The 14,184-nt window shown below is 50.9% G+C and overlaps 1 protein-coding gene across 5 annotated transcripts in view; it reads left to right on the top strand.

Moving 5' to 3' along the window:
- The first annotated feature begins 6,373 nt into the window (after positions 1 to 6,373).
- The window catches only part of ZNF516 (zinc finger protein 516), a 123,901-nt gene continuing 116,090 nt past the window's right edge, over positions 6,374 to 14,184 (top strand). For 3 of the 5 annotated variants that reach the window (XM_045457707.1, XM_045457703.1, XM_045457708.1), the window contains exon 1: positions 10,108 to 10,223. The gene's annotated coding sequence lies outside the window, so the exon portion shown is untranslated. Of the gene's footprint in view, positions 6,524 to 6,817; positions 6,941 to 10,107; positions 10,224 to 14,184 lie in introns of those variants that run through there. The other 2 variants (XM_045457704.1, XM_045457705.1) reach the window with 2 other exon arrangements.

Raw genomic sequence — 14,184 nt, 5'->3', positions numbered from 1 at the left:
CAGTACAACTGAGCCCCTCAATGAGAGATCCAACTTTTTGTCTCTTTCCAAAATTCCATTTTGGCCCCCCAAGTCTAATTTGATGCCATTGGTTTAGTGTGTGTTTGGGGCACACGAAAACACCTCCATCCATTCTAGAACCAAATGCCTGTGCACAGCCTGGTGGGGAGGCCCCAGGGTTGCACCTGGTTCTGTGGTTCTGACCCACATCTGTTAACCCACCTCAGATGCCTGATACATAAACTTCCCCGTTCCTTTTTGTTGGGCTTAATGTTTAATTTTTTGATGTCTTAATACACTTTCTCCAACTTGAGGGCAAGCAGTCTGGCTGTAAATCATAAATAAGCCATGAAAATACTACCCCAACGGGCGCCTGGGGGGCTTAGTCGGTTAAGCATCCGACTTCAGCTTGGGTCATGATCTCACGTTCTGTGAGTTCGAGCCCCGCGTCGGGCTCTGGGCTGACAGCTCGGAGCCTGGAGCCTGCTTCGGATTCTGTGTCTTCCTCTCTCTCTGCCCCTCCCCTGCTCGCGCTGTGTCTTTCTCTCTCAAAAATAATGAGAAACGTTAAAAAAAAGAAAAGAAAAGAAAATACTACCCCAAGAATATTTAACTCAAATTCAGCCTCGGGTGTGTTCCACGTGGTTTCAGCTGTACCGGTTTCCATTTGAGAAGATGACTGGGCTTTCCTTCGTATTTATCCCGAAGTTAACGAGGAGACAGAGACAAGCAAAGACAGCCAGAAAGGTGATCATTTTAGGGAAGAGAAGAAAAATTTTTGAGAACTGTTTTGGTGGAGATTATCGTCACTTTGTTAGTTTATTTGGTAAAGTTCTTGCCTCCATTTATATATAACCTCTGCATCTTTATTTTTTATTTTTTTAAAATGTTTCTTTATTCTGGGGGGAGCGCAAGCGGGGGAGGGGCAGAGAGAGAGGGGGACAGAGCGGGCTTGAAGCTGACAGCGCGAGTCACGAGATCATGACCTGAGCTGAAGTCGGACACTGAACTGAGTTGAGTCAGTCAGGGTCAGGTGGCCCTAACCTCCGCATCTTTTTTAAAGAAGACAAAATACTACCTTGCCACGTGCTACCACAAGGAAGGACCTCGAGGACATCACGCTGGGGGGAATAAGCCTGACCCAAAAGGACAAACACCCGTGATCCCATTTCCGTGAGGCCCCTGGCGGAGTCACATTCGCCGGGACAGGAAGCAGGGTGGTGGTCCCCGGGGCTGGGGCGACGGGGTATTGATGGGTCCGAGTTCCAGTTTTGCAAGATGGAAAGAGTTCTGGAGACGGATGTACAAGACGTGCTGGCCACTCTGCTGAACTTCAAAAGGTCAAAATGGTAGTAATTTTATGTCATGTGTATTTTGCCACAAGTCAGCCCCCAAAACGTACCTAGCGTTCCTCATCAACAAAGCCTCCTGACCTCTGAACCGTGACAACCACTCATCCATATCCCGACCACTTCTTTCCCTATCGTCCTGCTTCTAACTCCCCCACATCTCCTAAATGCCAAATTGTACTTTCCTTCCCGCTGTCTCAGGGGACAAGTCACTTGCCATCTCTGGCGAAGCCTCTGACCGTTTCTTCCTCCTCAGTTTCATTACGAGTGTGTCTGGCCTGCCCGCAGCGAGAGAGGCCTTGCTGGTTCCCTTATTTTATTTCAGTTCTCCCCGCAAACTTTGCAACGAACACACACGTGTAATCAGTCATGCCTGGTGAAACATAATGGGATTTCGGGGCGGGAACAGTCAATGGTTTTGCTGTTGTAAGAAAGTGTGGTGTTAATAGGTCACAACGTCTCCGTTAAGTAATTAACATAGTGTAGGGATTACGAGAAAAGGTAATAAACACAGTCCCTCTTCTAATGCGGAGAATCTCCCACGAGAGGAGTGCTTCCTGACTTTGTCTTCCCTTAAAGGAATCCTGCTCCGTGGACTCCTTCCTTTCATCCTTCAAACTATTAAGAACCACATCTGTGGAATTCGGTATCAGCTATTCAGCTGCCAGCTGTTGCCGAAAGTCTTTACTTAACTTGAAATTAAGAACAGATTTGAGGGCCCTCTACCTGCTGTGAGGTCCTGATGTAGTTACCGAAAACCGCAAACGGTGAGAAAATGCGGCTGCCAATCTCAATGGTTAGTGTGTTTTCTGGGCTACTTTGGCCATAATCGCAAACCTGCACGAACTCTATGTCCCCACACCATTAACGATACCTTGGTCGTTAACCAAAATGGATGCATGAGGATCAGGAACAGAAAATCTGTGTTGCAATAAGACTAGTATCATGGGTCATTGGGAGCTTGCCTCTGACAGATGGTGGGGAACGTTGATTCCCTGGGAAATCGCGGAAGATGAACGAGACATTCTCCGTATCATACCTATGGGTACATGTTGCACAGAATCTTGGAGAGATACTTTGCTGATTATTAAGCTATCTGAAAATTCAGATGTGGTTCCGTGTAGAGAGCATCTTCAGACTGGGACACCGAGGAGAGATGAAAAGATCCTCACAAAAGTCTCCCGACAACATGCGGGTCTCCACCATGACTCTCTAAGCCTGGAGTACAGCCATTTTGGCCCTAAATTGTCCTAAATGTAAAAGACCCAACAAGAGAAAGCTACTTAGTGAGAAGTTACCGTGGCGTAAACATGGGACAATCTGGACATAGATCAATTAGAGGCGGATGTGTGTACGTGTGTTTATAAGAAATGCATATTATCTATTTCATTACTAGAGTTTATCACCTTCAAGAGAATAAATCTTAAAAAGCAGAACTAAGATAGTTTCCTACACCAAGGTTAAACACATTCTGTCAGTTACCTCCAGATTCAAGCCGTCTGAAACCATTTTGTAGAAGACTATTTAAAAAAAAAAAAATGGGGCACCCGGGTGGCTCAGTCGGTTAAGTGTCCGACTTCAGCTCAGGTCATGATCTCTCAATTTGAGGGTTTGAGCCCCGCATCAGGCTCTGTGCTGACAGCTCAGAGCCTGGAGCCTGCTTTGGATTCTGTGTCTCCCTTTCTCTCTGCCCCTCCCCTGCTCATGCTCTGTCTCTCGAAAATAAATAAACATTAAAAAAATTAAAAAAATATATAATCACAACTTTGCCCCTCTTCCACACAGGGGATCAGCATATGTTAAATTCCATACTGATGGGCCGTTTTCCCTTTCCTCCATAATCTAAATGCAGTGTATTCTCTCAGTTTCTGAGTTCTGTGAGAAAAAAAAAAAAAAAGACTTCAGAAAAAAACATCAAGTTAGGATTGGGGTAATGTTTCTGAAACTCTCAGTGATTAAACAAACGACCAATTTTCATTTATACATGAAATTGTTACCTATAACACACGATAGAACAGCTGTACTGTTCCTAAAGCAGTCTGTATACCTTGGAATACTTGTGGACGGTTTAACTAAAACATACCCCTAATCCACTCTTAAATCTGTGAAATCTAAGTTAGTTCAAAGAGCTAAAAATTACCTTTAGATTGAGGTGCATCCTGTCCTCCTTTCTCAGATATAATTTAGAATATAGGATATAAATTCACACAGAGATAGAATTAACATTAAATATTTACTAATAAGTGATGCACTTAAATTTTTGAGCATGCATATTTAATAAATATTTTTTAGTTTGTCTTGGATTTCATACCTTAGGGACTTTCACTTCCAGCTTTCAGACAGACAAGGCCTTTTCTGGGGTTCTTTTTGTTTCTTATCCTTAGCTAGTCTTTAACGGAACCCTCCAGAACCTCTCTGATCCAAATGGCCACCCATCACGCTGCTGCATAAGCTACGCAGACCAGCTGCTGAACGCTGTTTCGTTAAAATGCCATTTTCCTTACCTCGAAGGGACAGAGTCCCAAATAATTCATTAGACAATCACAGGAGAAAATGTGTTTTCTTTTCCATCTATTTCATCAACCAGAATTATTGTCTGTTATAAAATTGTAGATAGCCAAATATCTAGTCAACCAACCATCAATCCATTAATATCGCTGACTCTTCTCCACCCAAATATTGTCCTGTGACATTTCAAATGAGGCGAACCTCTTCTGAAGGATTTCAGGGATTTGTATTTTGTGCAGGAAGCATGTCCTCGATCTTTAAGGGCAACTTCAAACATTTGAAGATATCATTAAACACTTGAAATTTTAGCCATGCTAAATACGTTGTAGAAGTAGTTTGGGAACAAAATATTTTATTTTCATACCCTCCCTCCCCCCGAATAAGGTAACAGCACACCCCCAAACAAACAACGCTCAGTGACGTGGTGTACAAATAATGTCAAAACATCTCGCCTGCCACAAACAGCACCCTCACAAGCAGCAAACTCTGCTGGCCCTCAAGCTGCTGTTTTTCCAGAGTGTAACCTTGCCCGTCTCTCGAATTACATTCTCAGATTCTGCATGCATTGTGGAGACACGGAGAAAGGAAATCTTTCAAAGCACAGTATGATTGTAGAACCAGCATAGCCCTGAGTGAAATCACATGTGGGTGACAAGCAGGCTCCAGAAGGGAGGTGAGTCATGGAAATCACAATTTTACGTGGGGGGAGGACTTTGGAAGGTTTGCTCACCGTTCCTTGATCGCACATGTCAATTTTGAACACATGGAAGTTATTAGTGCAACACTGTAGTCCTAAACAGACCCAAGAATGCAGATGAATGGAGTGGATTTTTACCGTGGACTCCAATCGATTCCCAGATACGACAAAAACAACTATTAAAATTCCAAGTATGCAAATTTGAATCTCTTTGTGGGTGCACACATATATATGCGGTAATGCATCTGTGTCTATATATGCCATTTATGACCACGTAATTAGTTGAATTGGGAGATACTTTCATTTGTGCATTTTTTACTGGGCATTGTAATGAATTCTGGGCAGTTCAATACTTTTCTGTGAATCAGACTTAAATCTGATTAAGAATACATCCCACTTAAGCATTCATGCCCAAACCTGCAACAATTGTCAACGACATTTACTATGCCTGCTGTCCAAATTAGTGCAGATCGTTAATCACAAAGAGCTTGCCTTTTAGGATTCCAGGATCCTTTTTGGAAAGGTTCTCACCGCTCTCGCTGCGGCTCCTTTCCTCCCCGACCCCCCCCCCCCACCCGACACACACGTGCAGAATGGCCCCTGTGTCTGATACTCCAGCTTGGCAGGCACAAGCTCCCCCCTTTGGAGCTCGTGTGTAGTAGTTTCTGTTGTAAATGCCATAAGTTGGAGAGGCCCCGAGCTGCATCAGCAGTGAGTGTTAGCGAGCGCCTGGCACCAAGAGAAATTGCAAGGGCGGAAGGTAACGCCGGACTGCGGCGCTGACTGCGGTGTCTTGGCCGAAATCCATCCTCACTGCGGAGCTATCACGAGGAGAGCAGGGCAACATGGCCAGGAGCCTGGTGGGAGAAGACAGTGCTCCCCTCCGCAGGCCAACTCCCTCGCTCTGCGTCATCGCGGACTCAGGGGCGCGCCTCTTCTCTTTCTCCTCTCCACGCCCCCCCCCCATCTGCACCCCCCGCCCCGTGTACCATTATTGCTTCTTGGAGTCACACTGGGATTTCCGTTCCCAGACTTAACTTATCGCCACTAACTACGGGCCGCGGAGAGCAGTTGGGGGGTGAAGAAATGGTTTGAAAAACAGAAAAATTAAAGTTGAACTTTCCAAGGATAGAAATGAAAATAAAAGCCCACAGTCATTTTTAAATTGCCAGATAGCAGAATCCTCGTCTGAAGTCTTTCCAGACTTTGATCTCGATTCAGGAGTTAATCTATCGAGTATCCCCAGCACATTTACCAGGAAGTTCAGTGAAACGCACACCCTAAGCCGTTTGGAATGCACACGCATCTGGGACCACCGGAAGGATACCCACAGAGAGATCTGGCCTCGAGGCTTAGTGCTCAGGTGCCCAGGTCGGCTGAAAATGCATCCCAACACGTCTGCACGTATGGATGCGTGCGTGTGTGTCCGTGTGCGCGCGTAAACAGCTTCCCGTAACTGGATCTGCGGCAGTGTTAGTCCTTGAGAAGAAGGGGCGACAACTAGCCGCTGGGATCGTGATTCAGGGCTATTAAGGGGAAGAATTATCTGGGTCTGAGTCATCGCGAGCCTCCAGACTTTGCCCGCAGTGTGGTAGAACTTTGTGCTGATGAGACAATAGTGGAGCGTGTGCGTTTCCTACAGGGCAGACCATTCCGTGGCTGGGGGAAGCCTCGGGCCTGCGCCCGGCCGCCGGGGCCCGGCCCCCTCCCCCCGCCGCGCAGGCCCCCAAGCCCGGCCGGCGCCGGGGTCCCCGCGGGGCGGGCGCGTCCGGGGCGCGCGAGGGCGGCGCGGGGAGGGGGCAGGGCGCGTGGCGGGCCCCGCGCGCCCTCGCGCGTCCCCCGCGCCCGGGCGCAGCTGGCGCGGTCGGTCTAGTGCAGCGCTCGGCTCCGCGCCTCGGGCGCTCGGCTTCACCTTCAGAGGCGCGGGGCGTGCGCGTCCTCCTCCCCGGGCCCGCCGCCTCCCGCCAAGGTAGGGGCCGGGGTGAGGGTGGGGGTGGGGGCGCCGCGGGGCCCGCGAGGGGCGGGGGCGCGGGGCCCCGGGCCCGGCCGCGCCGGGGACCCCGGTGTGCGCCGCGGGGGTGGGGGGCGGGGAAGGGGCTCCCGGGCGCGGGGAGGGCGGCTCGGCTGCCCTGTGGGTAGTTGCTCCGCTCCGCAATTCCAGGAGTGGGAAGATGCAACTTCGGGCGGCGAGGCGAGCGCTGGGAGGTGGTTTTTACCGCAGTGGAGGGGCGGGGTGGGGGCCGGGTGGGAGCGCGGAAGAGGCTCTGGCTTTGTACACTTCGTCAAAGGCGACGCGGGAGGAGGGGAGCTCGGATGCGCTCTCCATCCATTAGGAGACAAAGAGCAAATTGCCTTACTTTAAAGTAAAACGCTCTGGCTAATGAAGGTGGGTGATGGGGCTGCGGGGCCCGAGGAGCCGCTTCAATTATTAAGGGTTTGGCTGATGGGATCGATGCCTGTAGGCACCGAGGGCTGCTGCCTCGGGTACGTGTTTGCGTATGTGTGTGTGTGTGTGTGTGTGTGTGTGTGTGTGTGTGTGTTGGGGGGGGTTGCCTCCCCCTCCCCTGGCTGCATGTTCATTAGCTGGGAGCGTATAAGTGACCCTAACATTAAAGAAGTAAGGGCGCCTGGAAGGGAAGTTAGGGTGGGGGTGGGGGGCGATGGTTCTCTCAATGACCATGAGGGATAGGGAGTGGGGTCAGGGTGGCAGGGACTCCTCGGAGTCGCACCCGGCCTGGCGGGGGTCGGAGTGGGGGTGGGGGAAGTATTGATCGCGATATATACCCGGGTATATACGAGAAAAGAAGAATGCTGTGGGGCGTGTGTGTTGGGGGGGGGGTGCGGTGGTTGGAAAAGCGCCTCGTCTGCCATTTCCAGGGAGAACTAACACAGTGACTAGTTAGGATCAGTATTTAGAATAAACCGCCTCGTCAAGTTTTAAAGAAACTTTGTATGAATAAGTTTGTTAAAAGCCAGCCGAGTTGGGTATTTAAAACAGCGGTTTATGGAGGAGGCTGGTGTGCGGCGACAATCAGCGGTGGTAGGCAGGGAAGCCGGTGGAGCCCTGCAATTAGGGACCGGAGAGACCCAGCCTTTTAGCCGAGAATGTGGGTCTGTAAGTCAGCTCCATTTATTATCCGCGTTAATAAGCTCTCCGCAGCAGACCGGGATCAGACCGGGAGCTTCTGGGGTGTGTGTCTGCATTTTACTCATGCTGCTGGCTTACTGATAAAGAATTACTTGGTCTCCGGGTGTGCAAAGATCAACTTGCTCAGCCCTCTTTTTAAATATATTCATTCTGTGCCTTATTTAATCCAGATGCACAAAAAGCCATTTGCTGCTTCATTGTTGGTTTACATTTTTTGAAAAGGCGACCGGTGTAACCTGTGGAATTTGAAATGCAAATAGAAGCCTGTGGGAGTTGAGGCAGAACAAATCAGCATTTATAAAGTGAAAAAGATTTAATGTCTTTGAAATCATTGCAGAGGAAAAAAACTGGAGGGGGGGTGATTTTTCAGGGAGTGAATTGTGACGTCAGGTCTTTTTGGAAAAGATGTTATTTTTAAGGTCTGAAACCCGGGTATGTAAAGTGCTTACAGGAAAAACAGATTACAAGATTAACATCTGTTAACATGATCGTTTATCTCCAGCCAAAAATAGGTCAGTTCTTTCTTAAGGAAACACGATTGCTGGCGCATGCTTAAATAATAAAATTAAAATAATGAGTGCATCATTGAGGGCCGGCATTTGTTATAATCTGATCTGTGAAAAACATTTTTTAATTTCGAGATCAGTAGAGGTCAAAATCTCTTTTGGGCGTTGAGAACAACTCTTCACTCTGCGTCCACCCCCCGGATGACCCCCTCCTCCTTACTCCTCGCTCCCTCTCCGCCCCCATCCCGGACTGCTAATTTCCCTTTTCATCCATTGTGGAAGTACAAAATATATTTAAATGGATATTGTCTGACGCCCCCGTCGTTAAAGAAAGCAAACTCTCCGCGCAGATGGCTAACTTTCAGGGCTCTGCTGTTGTTTTACCATTAAATGAAACGGTAGGGAGGGAAGGAAAAAAAAAAAAAAAAAAAAAAGGAAACAGCCTTGCAAAGTCTCCCTGCCCCCTGGGTGTGAGTGACGGCCCTGCCGGCCAATCCGGAGCGGCTTTCTCCATCCCGGAGGTAATTTGGGGTGTGAGTGTGTGTGTGTGTGCGCGCGCGCGCGCGCGTGCATGCGCCCATGTGTATGCACACTGTTAAGTGCGACCAGCCCCGCGCATCCGCAGGCTCCTGATGTGCACAGCTCTGTGCTGCAGACGTGGACACGCTTGCATCTGAGTCTGGACAGCTAGATGGGCGCGCAGCAGTCCAAAAGGAGACCCTGCCCCCTCTGCCCTCCTGCAAAGAATGGGCGGTAAGAGGCGCTTTCGGATTCAAGTCGAAACCTGCAAATGGGGAAGAAAAGAGGAGTGATATGATTATGCTTCTCAGCAACCGGGGACTCGAAATGTACGGTTCCTTCCGTCTCGTTCCCACGCGACGGGCGCGCCCTCGCGCGCCCGGGGTCCGGAGCCCACTCGCCTGGCGCAGAACGTACAGAAAAGTGGGATTATGGAAATTGGTGTGAATTGCGTAGAAAAGTGAAGGACAGCGTGTACCTTACAACTTCGTATTTTATTGTCTCCCTGGAAGTTCATACTTAGTCCATGGCAAATTCTAGAATGTGACCCACTCACGGTCAGTGAAAAGTTCTGCTGCCCACCCGACTTGTGAGCGCGGAGCGCCTGCCGGGTCTCCACCGCACAATGGGCACATTCACGGGCGCAGTGCGTCACGGGCCGCCCCACGTTTCGAATCAGCTTAATCCGGCACCAACTTCCCCTGGAATACTGGTAGTGATGTGTGGAAGTGTACGGACCAGACCTGGTCCTGTAGCATCTCTCCATCCGTGTCGCAGATGCTGTGCCGCTTCATTCCGGAGTGGATGATGCCGCTGCATCGGACGGGTTAAGGACCCACGTGTGACCCCTCCTTCCCCGGAGACCCCTTCAGGGAGGCCCCTGGGAGGGACTCCGCGCCCCGCCCTCGTCCGCGTACGGGGTGCCCGGCTGCCGGGCCGCACCGAGGTTACCCCGGGGGTCCATGGGCGACCCCAGGCCGCCTTCGTCGTACCCCTGCAAGAACCCAACTCAATTACAAGGTAGCGCCCGGCCCCGCGCTTCCTGCTCCGGCCATTTTCGGCCCCCAAAACCTGAGTTCGATCCGATTCAGCGCCCCCCACCCCCACCTCCTCTGAACTCGCGGATTGAGAAATGGGCAGCAGGGGGGACGTGTCTCCGGATTAAATCGTTCCTATTTCTGTATCCTGGCGTGCGGCCTTGGGCCCGGGGCGCCGCTGGGGGAGGCGGGGCGGGGGCGGGGCGGGGGCGGGGGGATTTACCTGCCCGCCCCGGGGGCGGGGGCGGTGGCCGCTTGTTGCTGGGCTGCCAGGGGGCGGGCTGTGGGCGGGGCGGGCAGGGCAGCGAGGTGGGGGAGGGCCCGGCCCGCGCCCCCGCCCCCCGGCGCCCGCCCCCCGCCCCCGTCATGTGGAGCGGACGTCACTCGCCTGCACTGTAACCCAAGAAGTGAAAGAGACGGGGACCCACGGCCCAACTTCGCACCGTAACAAAGGCGGGGGTCCGTGCGGGCCGGAGAGGGACGAGCTGGGGAGGGAGCGGGCTGGGGGTGAGGGGGCCAAGGAGGTGGGGCAGCCGGGCGGGGAGTGGGGGGAACCGGGACGGGGTGGGGGGGGGTCTGCGCAGGGCGGGGGGCGGGGGTCTCTGCTGGGCCAGACGGTCGGGGTCTCCGCGGGTGGGGTGGGTAGTGAGGTTTGGCTGGGGTCGGGGGGGTGGTCTCCGCGGGGCTGGGGTGGGGGGGGGGCCTTGCAGGGGCCGAGGTCTGCGTGGGGTCGGGGCAGGGGCCGGGAGTGGGCGGGGGGGGGGGTCTGGCCCGGTCCGGGGTGTCTCCGCGCGGGCGGGGGGCGGGGGCCTGCGCAGCGGCGCGGGCCGCGCTGCGGGGGCCGAGGCGAGGCTGAGGCCGAGGCCAGGTAATTGGTTTCTATTTTAAACTTCACTTTGTTCTGGCGGAGGTGGGGCGGTGGGAAAGGCGTGGCCCCTGAGGACGATTACATAAGTATTCACACCTGATTCGGTTCCGGCCGGGGCTCCGCGCGCGGCTGCGGGTGGGCGGCGCGGGGGCACCGGCCGCCGTCCCCGCGAAGGGCTGCCGCGCGTGGGTGTGGCGCCCTGCCTGCGTGGCCTCTTCCCGTCCGGGCGGCGGGCAGCCCGCGTAGACGCGGGGGCCTGTTCCTGGAAGCCCAGATGTGCCCGAGGGCGTGGGGCCGGCCTGCCGGCGGGGTCCTCTGCGTAACAAAGGGCAGGGGCTTCGGGACCCTACTGCAAGTCACAAAAGGAACTTTGGACGGTGGTCTTAATTAAACATGCGGGGGAGGGGGGAGGCATTTCCCTCGTGAACCTGCCATTAAGTCTGCAATCCTGGTTAAAGATGATTTAAAAACTGGTGGCCCTCCATCCTGTGGCTGTGTAATAAAATGCCGTTAAAGTACTGACCCCAGTGGAAGCGAGACTGGATCTTCCCCCAGCAGGATCCTCTCCAGATTATTTTTTAAGCCGCCCTATTAATATGATTGGAGTATTTTGGTTTAGGAATGTAAGAGCTACTTTAAGGAACCAGGCATGCATGCTATTTGATAGGAAACTTTCTGCGGCCGCGTAAAAAAGCTCACTTTATCATTTGTTTGTGCCTCCTTCATTTTCTCTTACATTCTTTGATTGTGGCGTCAAAATAGCTGTGCTATTTATGTTTACACAGACCCGCTAGAATTAAATATACCACATGCCTCTGCTCTGCATGATTCCGAGCTTCCTTCTCCTGGTAAAATTGGGGAGCGAGTTTGAGCGAGCTGGCCTGGAGCCTGGGGCTGGCAGCGGGTTACCGGAGGAGGACATCTTTAGTTTCACTAGGCCCCCGCGCCTTCTTGGACAGGCCCTGCAAGAAGGGGCCCTGAGCAAGCCTGGAGGAGTTAGAATTAATTCTGATGGCATTAGAATTTTCATGTGCCGAGATACAAGCATATCAGTCTAGTATTTTTCTTAGTTCTTTAGTAGGACTTTGTTTTCTTAAATTAGCTAATTTGAATATGCTGAAACAGAGCGCATTAACATTCTTTAAAAAAAAAAAAAAACCAAATCCCAAGGGATGTGTAATAAAACTAACCCAGAGCAGTGGCACTGCCCCTCTCAAATGAAACAAAGCAGCCCGTTGGTAGGTACAGGGTTCAGCAGTGGAGAGAGAGAGGGGTGTTGCTTATTTTCATTTCTGAAAGCTTTTGTTAAGAATCATCTTCCGAACTGGCTTGGTGTGCTGCAAAACGCACCAGATCAAGAACGTGTAACTATGGGTTGTGTAACTGATCTTAGTCGCTGAGGAGTATACTTTACATCATTGGTGTTAATCCCACCGTTATTTGTAAACAACCTTTAAAGTTGACTGGCTAATGTAGAGATTGAAGTTTTCCTGGGACTTGACGTCCTGCGTGTCTAACTTTGTAAGATGATGTCTGTCCCAGAGGCCATCGTGGAGGGAAGAGAATGAGAGAGGTTTTTGAAAGCTGGTCCATGCTAAACAGCGTGTTGTTTCCATTACCAGAAATTGAACTTTCCTTTCCTTTACCTTCCTTGCTCCTGTGTGGGTAATGTCTGAGTGTTCATAGGTGGAGCGTTTGATGTGAAAGTTGTTGAGCCACAGTTACATGAGAAAGCAAAGAGACTTCGTTAGAGACTGCTTCAGAACGCGGTATACTATAACAGATGGTTTTCAGTCTTACCAAATAGGGAAAAGGGCTAATGTGACCTAGGAAGTTAAGTAGAATTTAGTCCTGGATTGTTCTTGAAACAGCAGCGCTCAGTTTAATGGGTTGTTGTGGATTTTTATGCATTCATTTTCCAGGATACGTATGGGTCTTACTTGTAATCTGCCAGAAGGAATCTTTTAAACAGGCTCTTTGTGGGAGTGGCTGTAAGTCTGACTGAAGGTTGTGTGTAGAGTTTCAAGTGCATTATACCTTAATGTGGTAGGGATAGGAAACTAGAGTACGAGCTGGTTACTTTCACCGGGAAGGAGCTTGTCCAAATGCGTGCACTTTCCTCTGACACCGTGCTTGTTTTAAATGCTTGAGACGTTACACTATTTTGGGTTTTGTTCCATTTTCAACCTTGGAGAACAGGGCAAGTGTTAACTATATAATTAAAAGTGGTATTTTGTCTGTAACTAGATCGCTACCTGAATAAAGCATCAGGATTAAAGGTATAGGAAACAAGACTTTTTCGTCCGTGTCTGAAGACCATATTTAGTTGGAGACATCCGAACTTTCTCAAGGGCACAGATTAAAGCAGAAGTAAGAGAAATAATGGAGGGAAGCAAAAGAAAGTTACATTTATTGGATTACGTATCTGCATTATAAATATTTGAACGTAGAAGTAACATTCCTTCTTCAAAAGCAGACATCTTACTTGCTGTAAATGTTTATACATTTTAGTACTTGGATAGAGCCGTTCTGTCATAATCAAGCAGTTTTTTCAGAAATGCATCTCTCGGCTGCCCCTCCCCCTCCCCCTCAAAAGTTCCAGGGGCTGTGGGAAAAGTTGAATTAGCTCGCATCTTACCGACTGTAGCCCAGAGAAAGCTGGGGGCCTGGCAACACAACATGCAGAGCTGAGGGTGTGCTGTCCGACACTCACACTCCTGCCTTGTACTTGAACCCACTGCTGAACTAGCACCCAGTACTTAGACCTTCTGTGGATTGCTTACCACTTGGCACCTTTGACCCTTGTTTCCAGAATTAGTAATGTCTACACGTGACGAGTAACTGGGTTACTGTCTTGGGCTCCCAGACTGTTACTCTGTTGATAGGAAACTACATGCCTTTGGGTTTGAATTTTTCAGGTGACTTGGAGAGTCAGGAGGTGGGCGGCTCTGAGGTCTGATGAGGTGCTGGTTGGACTACGTCTCCAAGTATGTTATGGAGATGGGTAGCAGGATGGAGCTTCTGGAAGGCAGGTGTAAATGTAGACTGCAGATAGGTATCCATGGGCTGCCACTCAGTTTGCCCAGGAATTAGGGTAGCCGCAATTATCCGACTCGTGATGTGTGTTTGGCTTGGTGCTAACTGGAGGCATGAGCTAACTAACTGGTGTGACCGAGACCCTCTTCTCCCTCCTGTCCTGTCCTCCCTCCGGGGCTGTCCGGCCGTTGGCCAACGGCCAACAGTGTGTTGGCAGCAGCCTGTTAAGGGTCTGAATGTGTCTCCGGGAGAGTGACAGCGGTTTTCAGATTCAAGCCTTCGCCTTGGTTCTCACCAGTACCAAAAACATGTGAGTTTGGGGTGGGAGAGGTAGGACATTTCTCGTTGATGGAGGGGCGACCTCTGCCCCTGAGTGGGTTGAGAACTCCCCAGCCTTCTTACCAGAGTAGAGAGCCTGAGTCATGGGGGGAGGGGCATCCTCTCTATCCTTGGACTCTGGCCGTGACTGTCTTACAGTTTTCAGGAATATTGGTGAATTTCAGGAAATTGGTGAAA

This window comes from Leopardus geoffroyi, chromosome D3 (genome assembly GCF_018350155.1).
Source record: "Leopardus geoffroyi isolate Oge1 chromosome D3, O.geoffroyi_Oge1_pat1.0, whole genome shotgun sequence".
Taxonomy (NCBI): Eukaryota; Metazoa; Chordata; class Mammalia; order Carnivora; family Felidae; genus Leopardus; species Leopardus geoffroyi.
The sequence above is the reverse complement of the archived record's forward strand: the minus strand, read 5'-3'. Positions and strand labels throughout refer to the sequence as shown.